The following is a 12,500-nucleotide window of genomic DNA, read 5'->3' as shown; positions in this document are numbered from 1 at the left end:
AGAGGCAGCCTCACTCTCTCCAAGGGGCCTTGGGTAGTAGCGCACCCACGATCCTGATGCCAAGGGTGGGACCGTCGGGGAAAGTTCAGGGTTTGTAGGCGCCCTGTAAGCCCCGCTTACGTGAGTCCCATCTGGGTCTGCCGAGCTCGGTTAGCAGGACGCCGGGCCGGTAGTGACGTGGCCGTACATCCACACGATAGTCCCACCAGCGACTTAGGCTGGTACCACGGGCGGGTCGAGTTATAGCCCGGAGGGAGTAGCGACCCCTCTGCTCGGCCAAAAATGGGTATGGACTCGTGGTGGCAGTGGTTGATGGCCAAGATGCTGGCAAGAGGGCCGAGTTAAGGTGTTCGTCCTACACCGAATGGTCTACGGCGTGTGAGCAGCGTCCCAACTGCTCCGGTACCGTCCCGGTAGACGGTAGGGCTTAGAAAGGGCCCCGTTCGACCTGAGACGAGCGACAGCCCCTGCAGGCCTAGCTAATCCAGGAAGCAGGGCACTGTGTGCCTTGCGCGATGGTTGGGCGTTTACCCAACCCCAATTGGTCCAGGGGACCCGGGTTACTGTATGGACAAAAAGTCTGGGAAAGTACCCGTTACCAAAAATTGCATATATGTATGTATGTCCCTATCTACTGACTTTTCCAAGATGGCGGCAAGTGGGACGGACGCGTGCACGTCGCTCCGCAGTCTATAAACGAAAAAACCGGGCAAATTAAAAAGTTCGGGCGTAAAAACTAGTTTAAAGCAAAGTGGGAGTGCCGAGGAAAACGTGTAGTTAAAAAGAATCGTGGAGATCGCCGAATTCAGAGCGAAAAAAGCTAATGTAAATCGCCACGTGCGAAAAGTGAGGTTAGCTGACGCGACGGATAGGAAAAAACCGAAAAATCAATGATCTCGGGAGCGAAAATAATTCAATAGGCAGAGTTAGTGCTTAAAATAAAGTGCATGCAAAAATATTAGTGGAGATTTCCGCAATAAGCGCGAAAAAAAACAAAAGAAAGTGCCGCGTGTGCGAAGCGAGGTTAGGCCACGTGGCGGACAAAAACGCGAAAATCGAAGATCTCGGGCACGAAAACTAAAATAATAGGAAGTGCGAGTGCTAAAAAACATAGTGCACACCGAAAGTTTAGTGAAAATTGCCGCAATAAGCGCGGAAAAACAAAAGAAAGTGCCGCGTGCGCGAAGTGAGGTTAGGCCACGTGGCGGACAAAAACGCGTAAATCGAAGATCTCGGGCACGAAAACTAAAATAATAGGCAGTGCGAGTGCTAAAAACATAGTGCACACCGAAAGTTTAGTGGAAATTGCCGCAATAAGCGCGAGAAAAGCAAAACAAAGTGCCACGTGCGGGAGGATAGGTTAGCGGACGCGCGGCAGCCATCTTGGGTCGAGCGACCGAAGCGCCGCCGCCCGGGCATCTTGGGAACCAAGAGCACGCTGCTAGGCGGCAAATTCAAATTCAAATTCAAACCCAGGGGTTTTGAACTGTGAAGAGCACGCCGCCGGACTCAGCGCGGGAGTGCTCGCGGGAACAAAGCGCCAACTGAAGTCCGCGAGGGGGATTCAATACGCCGCTGGACATAGCCACCGGGAAGCGAACAGCCGCAGCGGCAGCCGCAAGAAGCGGCAAGGAGCCGGTGATGCCGACGCTAGGGCACTCGTCGCCAGGCGCAGAGGCCAGAGTGGTCCTCCAACCCCTGAGGAAACAGATGGAAAAGAACGAGGCCACTCCAAGCCCGAGGATACCAGAGAAGACGATGAGAGCAAGCCTGGGGAGAAACAACCCCCCCAGAGATGAGGAGAGATTGGCCGGGGAGGATAAGCGGCAAGTGCCCGATATAAAGGCACAGGCCAGTGACATAGAGAGGAAGGTCACGGCGTTCTGCTTAGACTCGGCCAGGAAAATAAACAAGGAACACGCCGCAGTAATCCTACGGCACTTCAAAGAAATGAGGGGCATTGTTGACGAGCTACTGCTCCATAATAGCTACCTGACAGGCAGGCTAGAGCAGAGTGCCGGAGATGAGAAGAATAAGGAAACGGCGATAATGAACGCCGTCAACAAAGCAACCAGGCGGCTAGAAACAGCCGTCTTGAGAACGACGCAGCAGGAACAGAGGGAGCCGACATACGCCGAAAAAGTAAAGATAACGAGCAACAAGGTCGAGCAGACGGCGGTCAAGCCGCCCAAAAATGTGGTCATAATTCGACCGGAAAGAGAAGGTGGCGAGATTCAAACGAGCGAAGAAGCACTTGACGCGGTGTTCACCCTAGTGAATCCCCGCAAGAGAGGAATCCAAGTTACGGCCGTCCGGAAAATAAAGGGAAACGGCCTAGCCGTTGAGACGACGAAGCCGGAGAGCCTAAAAGAGTTCACCGAGAACTCGAAACTAAAGGAGGCTGGACTAAAAGCTAGCACGCCGCAGCGGAGACCCCCCAGGATGATCATCTACGACGTCCCGAGGGACATTCCAGAGAAGGAGATCCTGGCCTGCATGAGGAAGCAGAACCAAGAAAGACTAAATGAGGACGACGTTGCAGCCATCAAGTTCTGCTTCAGGACCGGCAGAAAGGATCAAGAGGAGACGAACTGGGTCATCGAAGTGCCCCCCCAGGTAAGGGAGAAACTATTGAAAGGTAAGATCTTCCTCTCATGGAATGCCTGCAAAGTTAAAGATTACATAGCAATTAGTCGCTGCTACAAGTGTCAAGGATACGGACACGTGGCAAAATATTGCCGCGTTAACTACGAAATCTGCGCGCACTGTGCAGAAAGTGGGCACAACACTAAAGAGTGCAAAGATAAGGATGGGCACGCCACCTGCGTAAACTGCAAGAGAGCAGGGAGGAAGGGCGACCACGCAGCTTCCAACGCGAAATGCCCAATGTATACGAAAGCCTTGGAAGCAATAATAGCAAGGACGCAATATGTATAAAGAGCAACGCAGGGACAGAAGAGGACTTGGGAGGAAAAGGGAAATAAGGATCCTGCAGCACAACATGCAGCGATCCAAAACAACTCCTTATGAGATCCGGACGCAAATGGACGCCGATGGGGATGACATAATATTAATGCAAGAACCATACAGCGTCGATGGGAAAATACCCGGATTCGGCACAGGAGTCGCGATCGCCTGCAGAGGGTCGAAGCACAACCCGCCAATGGCGGCCGTAGGGATAAAATCAGAGACCCTAACGCCCCTCGAGGTCGCCGAACTCTGCACAACACACTGTTCCTGCGTGCAGATAAGCGACGGGGAAACAGAGGTGTACGCGGCAAGCCTGTACTTTCCGCCGACAGGAAACATCGAGGTCGGCGTGCAACAGTTGGAGAAGGTACTACGGTGTCTCAGAGGCAAGAGGATCATCATCGGCCTGGATGCGAACGCAAAATCACCGCTGTGGTGCAGCAGGAGCACCGACGACAGAGGCGAGGCCCTAGAGGCAGTCATAGCGCAGTACGGTCTCCATGTCCTGAATCAACCAGGACAACCCCACACGTTTGAAACAACTCGAGGGCGATCAAACATAGACGTGACGATGGCGAGCCCAGAGGCAATACTCCTTGTAAAGGGCTGGAGGATACGCGAAGATGGTACCTCCAGTGACCACCGGATACTGGAGACGCTCCTCGACTTCGGGACGAGAAGCACCACACCGCAGCTTCAGGAAAGACGCTATAACACGCGAAAAGCCAACTGGGAGGTATTTCAGAGTGCCCTCACAGAGAAAATGGAGGCACTCAAAGAAACAACCCTCCAGCAGGCAGAGGACGTCGAAAGAATGGCCGGGCAACTCCAGGCAACCCTGATAGGTGCCTGCGACACCGCCATCCCAAAGAAGAAATGGTACTACAGGTCAGTACCCTGGTGGACGCCCGAGCTCACCAGAGCAAAGAGAAACACCTACCAGGCGAGAAGAAGGTATCAGGGGGCCAGGGACCCCGCTACGAGGGAGCAGGAGAAGCTGCGGTACAGGTCAACACGAAAGGAGTATAAGAGGATGCTGGCAAGAGCAAAAATCCAGAGCTGGCAGGACTTCGTCACCAAAGAGGGTAACAGGGAACCTTGGGGCATCGCTTACAAAACAGTCGCAAGGAAACTCAGAGGAGAGGAAACAACATCGACGCTGAAGACGCCGCTCGGATATACCTCCAACTGGCGAACGACCGCGGCAGCGATGTTGTCCGCACTTCTACCCGACGACGAGGAAGACACCGAAACGGAGGAGCAGAAGGAAATAAGGCGGAACTCGACAAACCCCCCCAACGTAGAAGACACCCCTGAATTCAGCTTCGAGGAACTCAGTGACGCCGTGAAACGGCTGAGGAAGGGGAAGTGCCCAGGCCCCGACCTGATTGAGGTCGAAATAATCCAACGGGCCTGGGGAAGAATACACCAGGAGCTCCTAAGGCTCATGAACGGCTGCCTCGCCTGGGGAATATTCCCCAAACGGTGGAAGGTCGCAAATGTTATCACCATCCCCAAGGGACCGGATCGGAACAGAAGCAATCCGAAATCCTACAGGCCAATCTGTCTGCTCTCCATGATAGGCAAGCTGCTAGAAAGGCTAATGGCCACCAGGATGGCACCTATCTTCCACGACCACGCGCTCTCCTCCGACAGACAATATGGCTTTCGCCCCGGAAGATCGACGGTGGACGCGATCATCAAGCTCCGCGAGAAAACCGAGCAAATGAGCGAGAAGAGGTATGTCCTCGCAATAGCACTCGATATATCAGGAGCCTTCGACAACGTCTGGTGGCCGAACGTGCTGCACGAGCTCAAAAGAAGAGAATGCCCCGACAACCTGTACCGGTTGACAAGGAGCTACTTCTCCGAAAGAACCGTACAGATTGCTGGGAAAAACGAAGCAGTGAGCAAGCCCGTCACGAAAGGATGCCCGCAGGGATCGGTACTGGGACCAAGTTTCTGGAATCTCGTATTTGATGACCTGCTGGCTGAGCTAGCGGAAAACGCGACTGAGTGCGAACCCATTGCGTACGCGGACGACATCGTGATTCTAATTGCCGGTAACACGAGGAACGAGCTCCAGGAAAAAGGACAGGAGGTAGTTACCCGAGTCTCTACCTGGTGCACCAGGAAGAAGCTAACGTTATCGGCACAGAAAACGGAGATGCTGCTCGTCAAAGGCAAGCTGGACGCGGAGAGGCCACCGATTATTAAGATTAGCGGCAGGAATATAAGGATGGAGCAGGCAATCAAATACCTTGGAGTGCACCTCGAAGGAGGGCTAAAAGTCAACAAGCACGTGGAGGCAATAACAGGTAAGTGTCAAAAACTCTTCAACAGCCTCGCGAGGGTGGCCAAGGCGAAATGGGGACTCGGACACGCGGCCATGCGTACTCTGTACAGAGGGCTGTACGAGCCGATAACCACATACGCCGCAGCCGGCTGGAGCGACCTACTGAAAGGGAAAGCGAGGAGCAAGCTGATAAGGTCACAGAGGATGGCACTCCTCCGAGTGACCAAGGCCTATAGAACCACGTCAACCGAGGCACTGCAGGTTATCGCCGGAGTCATTCCTATTGACCTCCTAGTCGAAATCAGGGCAAGACTCCACAATAAGAAGAGGAGGCGCGACGAAGCGCCCGACGAGAAATCCATTGTCGGCGAGGCGTTAGATAAGTGGCAAGAGCGCTGGCAAACAACGCCAAAGGGCAGGACGACCTTCGACTACTTTGCTAGCATCAAGGACAGACTGGAGAACCGCTGGGTGAGACCCGACCACTACACGACACAGTTCATTAGCGGCCACGGGGATTTCAACGGTAAGCTCAAGTCATTCAACCTCAGCGAATTGGACACATGTGAATGCGGCGAAATAGAAACCGCCCATCACATCTTAGAAGACTGTCCAATCTTCGATGAAGAAAGGCAGGAATTCCGAAATGCACTGGGAGAACTCGATCTGCGCTGGCCGGAAGAAAAGCGGGAGTACGTAACAAAAGACGTATACCCCCACTTCTGTCAGTTTGCAAGGAAAGTACTCCAAGCGAAGGAGGAGAAGAGAAGGAACGCCCTACGAGAAATGGGAGGCGCAACGCAGCCAGGGCGACTGCCAGGAAGAGGATCGACGCAACTGGAGGGGCAGGCAGGCCGTCCTCTAAGGCATAGTCCAAGACTGGCCCAGTGCGTGCCCGTACAACGACGGGAACAAGAGGAAGAAACCAACGAAGAGGGACTCTCCGAAGAAGAAGACGGCGACACCCAATAGTAGAGGAGCAGGAAGGAGACGAAGAAGAAGAAGATAAAACAGCGAAGAAGGGATACACGCACGGAAACACAGGACCCATGACAGGACAATACACAAAACACTGGGAACAGGAAGAGAACTAAGGATAAGAGGACAAGAAAACCAACACGAGCCGGAGATAAGACCTGCGACCGTCAGTGCAGGCGACGCTCATGCAAATGAGTGCCGTGACGGTGCAGGGACAATCGGCTGCAAAGCCAACCTGCTGGGACCGAGCTATATGCTGGCAGCTCCGCCTCCCCGTGGCCCCCGCTGGTAACGGTGCTGCGCGATGCGCGCATCGCGCGGCGCCGGCTAAGCGAGCTGCCGCCCGAAAGGGTAGGTTCAACTTGCCCACTGACCCGAAAGGAGAGGGCAGGGTTTTTCCAAGTCGCGCGCCGACCACCTATGCGCGCCGTTCCCCGGGCATTGGACGTCAGAAAGTAGGATATAAATAACATCTAGCGAAGCCAGTATGAGTGCTATACTCCAGGAATGGCGTGGCCGGCCCAACGGTCGAGCCCCTAATCGCTCAATACTACTTGTCCCTATCTACTTCCCGCAGGGAGGGCTCGCTTTGCGAGCCTATGGGGGCTGGCAAACCCACGTTCCCGCAGCCAGGGGGACCGTCGGGACAAGCGTCCCGTTACGTGAGTCCCTATGTACACCGCAAGGAAGGTTGCCGGCGGAGAGAGGCAGCCTCACTCTCTCCAAGGGGCCTTGGGTAGTAGCGCACCCACGATCCTGATGCCAAGGGTGGGACCGTCGGGGAAAGTTCAGGGTTTGTAGGCGCCCTGTAAGCCCCGCTTACGTGAGTCCCATCTGGGTCTGCCGAGCTCGGTTAGCAGGACGCCGGGCCGGTAGTGACGTGGCCGTACATCCACACGATAGTCCCACCAGCGACTTAGGCTGGTACCACGGGCGGGTCGAGTTATAGCCCGGAGGGAGTAGCGACCCCTCTGCTCGGCCAAAAATGGGTATGGACTCGTGGTGGCAGTGGTTGATGGCCAAGATGCTGGCAAGAGGGCCGAGTTAAGGTGTTCGTCCTACACCGAATGGTCTACGGCGTGTGAGCAGCGTCCCAACTGCTCCGGTACCGTCCCGGTAGACGGTAGGGCTTAGAAAGGGCCCCGTTCGACCTGAGACGAGCGACAGCCCCTGCAGGCCTAGCTAATCCAGGAAGCAGGGCACTGTGTGCCTTGCGCGATGGTTGGGCGTTTACCCAACCCCAATTGGTCCAGGGGACCCGGGTTACTGTATGGACAAAAAGTCTGGGAAAGTACCCGTTACCAAAAATTGCATATATGTATATATGTCCCTATCTACTGCAGTCTATAAACGAAAAAACCGGGCAAATTAAAAAGTTCGGGCGTAAAAATTAATTTAAAGCAAAGTGGGAGTGCCGAGGAAAACGTGTAGTTAAAAAGAATCGTGGAGATCGCCGAATTCAGAGCGAAAAAAGCTAATGTAAATCGCCACGTGCGAAAAGTGAGGTTAGCTGACGCGACGGATAGGAAAAACCGAAAAATCAAAGATCTCGGGAGCGAAAAATAATTCAATAGGCAGAGTTAGTGCTTAAAATAAAGTGCATGCAAAAATATTAGTGGAGATTTCCGCAATAAGCGCGGAAAAAGCAAAGAAAGTGCCGCGTGTGCGAAGCGAGGTTAGGCCACGTGGCGGACAAAAACGCGTAAATCGAAGATCTCGGGCACGAAACTAAAATAATAGGTAGTGCGAGTGCTAAAAAACATAGTGCGCACCGAAAGTTTAGTGAAAATTGCCGCAATAAGCGCGGAAAAACAAAAGAAAGTGCCGCGTGCGCGAAGTGAGGTTAGGCCACGTGGCGGACAAAAACGCGAAAATCGAAGATCTCGGGCACGAAAACTAAAATAATAGATAGTGCAAGTGCTAAAAACATAGTGCACACCGAAAGTTTAGTGGAAATTGCCGCAATAAGCGCGAGAAAAGCAAAACAAAGTGCCACGTGCGGGAGGATAGGTTAGCGGACGCGCGGCAGCCATCTTGGGTCGAGCGACCGAAGCGCCGCCGCCCGGGCATCTTGGGAACCAAGAGCACGCTGCTAGGCGGCAAATTCAAATTCAAATTCAAACCCAGGGGTTTTGAACTGTGAAGAGCACGCCGCCGGACTCAGCGCGGGAGTGCTCGCGGGAACAAAGCGCCAACTGAAAGTCCGCGAGGGGGATTCAATACGCCGCTGGACATAGCCACCGGGAAGCGAACAGCCGCAGCGGCAGCCGCAAGAAGCGGCAAGGAGCCGGTGATGCCGACGCTAGGGCACTCGTCGCCAGGCGCAGAGGCCAGAGTGGTCCTCCAACCCCTGAGGAAACAGATGGAAAAGAACGAGGCCACTCCAAGCCCGAGGATACCAGAGAAGACGATGAGAGCAAGCCTGGGGAGAAACAACCCCCCCAGAGATGAGGAGAGATTGGCCGGGGAGGATAAGCGGCAAGTGCCCGATATAAAGGCACAGGCCAGTGACATAGAGAGGAAGGTCACGGCGTTCTGCTTAGACTCGGCCAGGAAAATAAACAAGGAACACGCCGCAGTAATCCTACGGCACTTCAAAGAAATGAGGGGCATTGTTGACGAGCTACTGCTCCATAATAGCTACCTGACAGGCAGGCTAGAGCAGAGTGCCGGAGATGAGAAGAATAAGGAAACGGCGATAATGAACGCCGTCAACAAAGCAACCAGGCGGCTAGAAACAGCCGTCTTGAGAACGACGCAGCAGGAACAGAGGGAGCCGACATATGCCGAAAAAGTAAAGATAACGAGCAACAAGGTCGAGCAGACGGCGGTCAAGCCGCCCAAAAATGTGGTCATAATTCGACCGGAAAGAGAAGGTGGCGAGATTCAAACGAGCGAAGAAGCACTTGACGCGGTGTTCACCCTAGTGAATCCCCGCAAGAGAGGAATCCAAGTTACGGCCGTCCGGAAAATAAAGGGAAACGGCCTAGCCGTTGAGACGACGAAGCCGGAGAGCCTAAAAGAGTTCACCGAGAACTCGAAACTAAAGGAGGCTGGACTAAAAGCTAGCACGCCGCAGCGGAGACCCCCCAGGATGATCATCTACGACGTCCCGAGGGACATTCCAGAGAAGGAGATCCTGGCCTGCATGAGGAAGCAGAACCAAGAAAGACTAAATGAGGACGACGTTGCAGCCATCAAGTTCTGCTTCAGGACCGGCAGAAAGGATCAAGAGGAGACGAACTGGGTCATCGAAGTGCCCCCCCAGGTAAGGGAGAAACTACTGAAAGGTAAGATCTTCCTCTCATGGAATGCCTGCAAAGTTAAAGATTACATAGCAATTAGTCGCTGCTACAAGTGTCAAGGATACGGACACGTGGCAAAATATTGCCGCGTTAACTACGAAATCTGCGCGCACTGTGCAGAAAGTGGGCACAGCACTAAAGAGTGCAAAGATAAGGATGGGCACGCCACCTGCGTAAACTGCAAGAGAGCAGGGAGGAAGGGCGACCACGCAGCTTCCAACGCGAAATGCCCAATGTATACGAAAGCCTTGGAAGCAATAATAGCAAGGACGCAATATGTATAAAGAGCAACGCAGGGACAGAAGAGGACTTGGGAGGAAAAGGGAAATAAGGATCCTGCAGCACAACATGCAGCGATCCAAAACAACTCCTTATGAGATCCGGACGCAAATGGACGCCGATGGGGATGACATAATATTAATGCAAGAACCATACAGCGTCGATGGGAAAATACCCGGATTCGGCACGGGAGTCGCGATCGCCTGCAGAGGGTCGAAGCACAACCCGCCAATGGCGGCCGTAGGGATAAAATCAGAGACCCTAACGCCCCTCGAGGTCGCCGAACTCTGCACAACACACTGTTCCTGCGTGCAGATAAGCGACGGGGAAACAGAGGTGTACGCGGCAAGCCTGTACTTTCCGCCGACAGGAAACATCGAGGTCGGCGTGCAACAGTTGGAGAAGGTACTACGGTGTCTCAGAGGCAAGAGGATCATCATCGGCCTGGATGCGAACGCAAAATCACCGCTGTGGTGCAGCAGGAGCACCGACGACAGAGGCGAGGCCCTAGAGGCAGTCATAGCGCAGTACGGTCTCCATGTCCTGAATCAACCAGGACAACCCCACACGTTTGAAACAACTCGAGGGCGATCAAACATAGACGTGACGATGGCGAGCCCAGAGGCAATACTCCTCGTAAAGGGCTGGAGGATACGCGAAGATGGTACCTCCAGTGACCACCGGATACTGGAGACGCTCCTCGACTTCGGGACGAGAAGCACCACACCGCAGCTTCAGGAAAGACGCTATAACACGCGAAAAGCCAACTGGGAGGTATTTCAGAGTGCCCTCACAGAGAAAATGGAGGCACTCAAAGAAACAACCCTCCAGCAGGCAGAGGACGTCGAAAGAATGGCCGGGCAACTCCAGGCAACCCTGATAGGTGCCTGCGACACCGCCATCCCAAAGAAGAAATGGTACTACAGGTCAGTACCCTGGTGGACGCCCGAGCTCACCAGAGCAAAGAGAAACACCTACCAGGCGAGAAGAAGGTATCAGGGGGCCAGGGACCCCGCTACGAGGGAGCAGGAGAAGCTGCGGTACAGGTCAACACGAAAGGAGTATAAGAGGATGCTGGCAGGAGCAAAAATCCAGAGCTGGCAGGACTTCGTCACCAAAGAGGGTAACAGGGAACCTTGGGGCATCGCTTACAAAACAGTCGCAAGGAAACTCAGAGGAGAGGAAACAACATCGACGCTGAAGACGCCGCTCGGATATACCTCCAACTGGCGAACGACCGCGGCAGCGATGTTGTCCGCACTTCTACCCGACGACGAGGAAGACACCGAAACGGAGGAGCAGAAGGAAATAAGGCGGAACTCGACAAACCCCCCCAACGTAGAAGACACCCCCGAATTCAGCTTCGAGGAACTCAGTGACGCCGTGAAACGGCTGAGGAAGGGGAAGTGCCCAGGCCCCGACCTGATTGAGGTCGAAATAATCCAACGGGCCTGGGGAAGAATACACCAGGAGCTCCTAAGGCTCATGAACGGCTGCCTCGCCTGGGGAATATTCCCCAAACTGTGGAAGGTCGCAAATGTTATCACCATCCCCAAGGGACCGGATCGGGACAGAAGCAATCCGAAATCCTACAGGCCAATCTGTCTGCTCTCCATGATAGGCAAGCTGCTAGAAAGGCTAATGGCCACCAGGATGGCACCTATCTTCCACGACCACGCGCTCTCCTCCGACAGACAATATGGCTTTCGCCCCGGAAGATCGACGGTGGACGCGATCATCAAGCTCCGCGAGAAAATCGAGCAAATGAGCGAGAAGAGGTACGTCCTCGCAATAGCACTCGATATATCAGGAGCCTTCGACAACGTCTGGTGGCCGAACGTGCTGCACGAGCTCAAAAGAAGAGAATGCCCCGACAACCTGTACCGGTTAACAAGGAGCTACTTCTCCGAAAGAACCGTACAGATTGCTGGGAAAAACGAAGCAGTGAGCAAGCCCGTCACAAAAGGATGCCCGCAGGGATCGGTACTGGGACCAAGTTTCTGGAATCTCGTATTTGATGACCTGCTGGCTGAGCTAGCGGAAAACGCGACGGGGTGCGAACCCATCGCGTACGCGGACGACATCGTGATTCTAATTGCCGGCAACACGAGGAACGAGCTCCAGGAAAAGGGACAGGAGGTAGTTACCCGAGTCTCTACCTGGTGCACCAGGAAGAAGCTAACGTTATCGGCCCAGAAAACGGAGATGCTGCTCGTCAAAGGTAAGCTGGACGCGGAGAGGCCACCGATTATTAAGATTAGCGGCAGGAATATAAGGATGGAGCAGGCAATCAAATACCTTGGAGTGCACCTCGAAGGAGGGCTAAAAGTCAACAAGCACGTGGAGGCAATAACAGGTAAGTGTCAAAAACTCTTCAACAGCCTCGCGAGGGTGGCCAAGGCGAAATGGGGACTCGGACACGCGGCCATGCGTACTCTGTACAGAGGGCTGTACGAGCCGATAACCACATACGCCGCAGCCGGCTGGAGCGACCTACTGAAAGGGAAAGCGAGGAGCAAGCTGATAAGGTCACAGAGGATGGCACTCCTCCGAGTGACCAAGGCCTATAGAACCACGTCAACCGAGGCACTGCAGGTTATCGCCGGAGTCATTCCTATTGACCTCCTAGTCGAAATCAGGGCAAGACTCCACAATAAGAAGAGGAGGCGCGA

The sequence above is a fragment of the Bombus affinis genome, unplaced genomic scaffold (assembly GCF_024516045.1).
Source record: "Bombus affinis isolate iyBomAffi1 unplaced genomic scaffold, iyBomAffi1.2 ctg00000082.1, whole genome shotgun sequence".
NCBI classification, from domain to species: Eukaryota; Metazoa; Arthropoda; class Insecta; order Hymenoptera; family Apidae; genus Bombus; species Bombus affinis.
Note: the sequence above shows the minus strand (reverse complement) of the source record.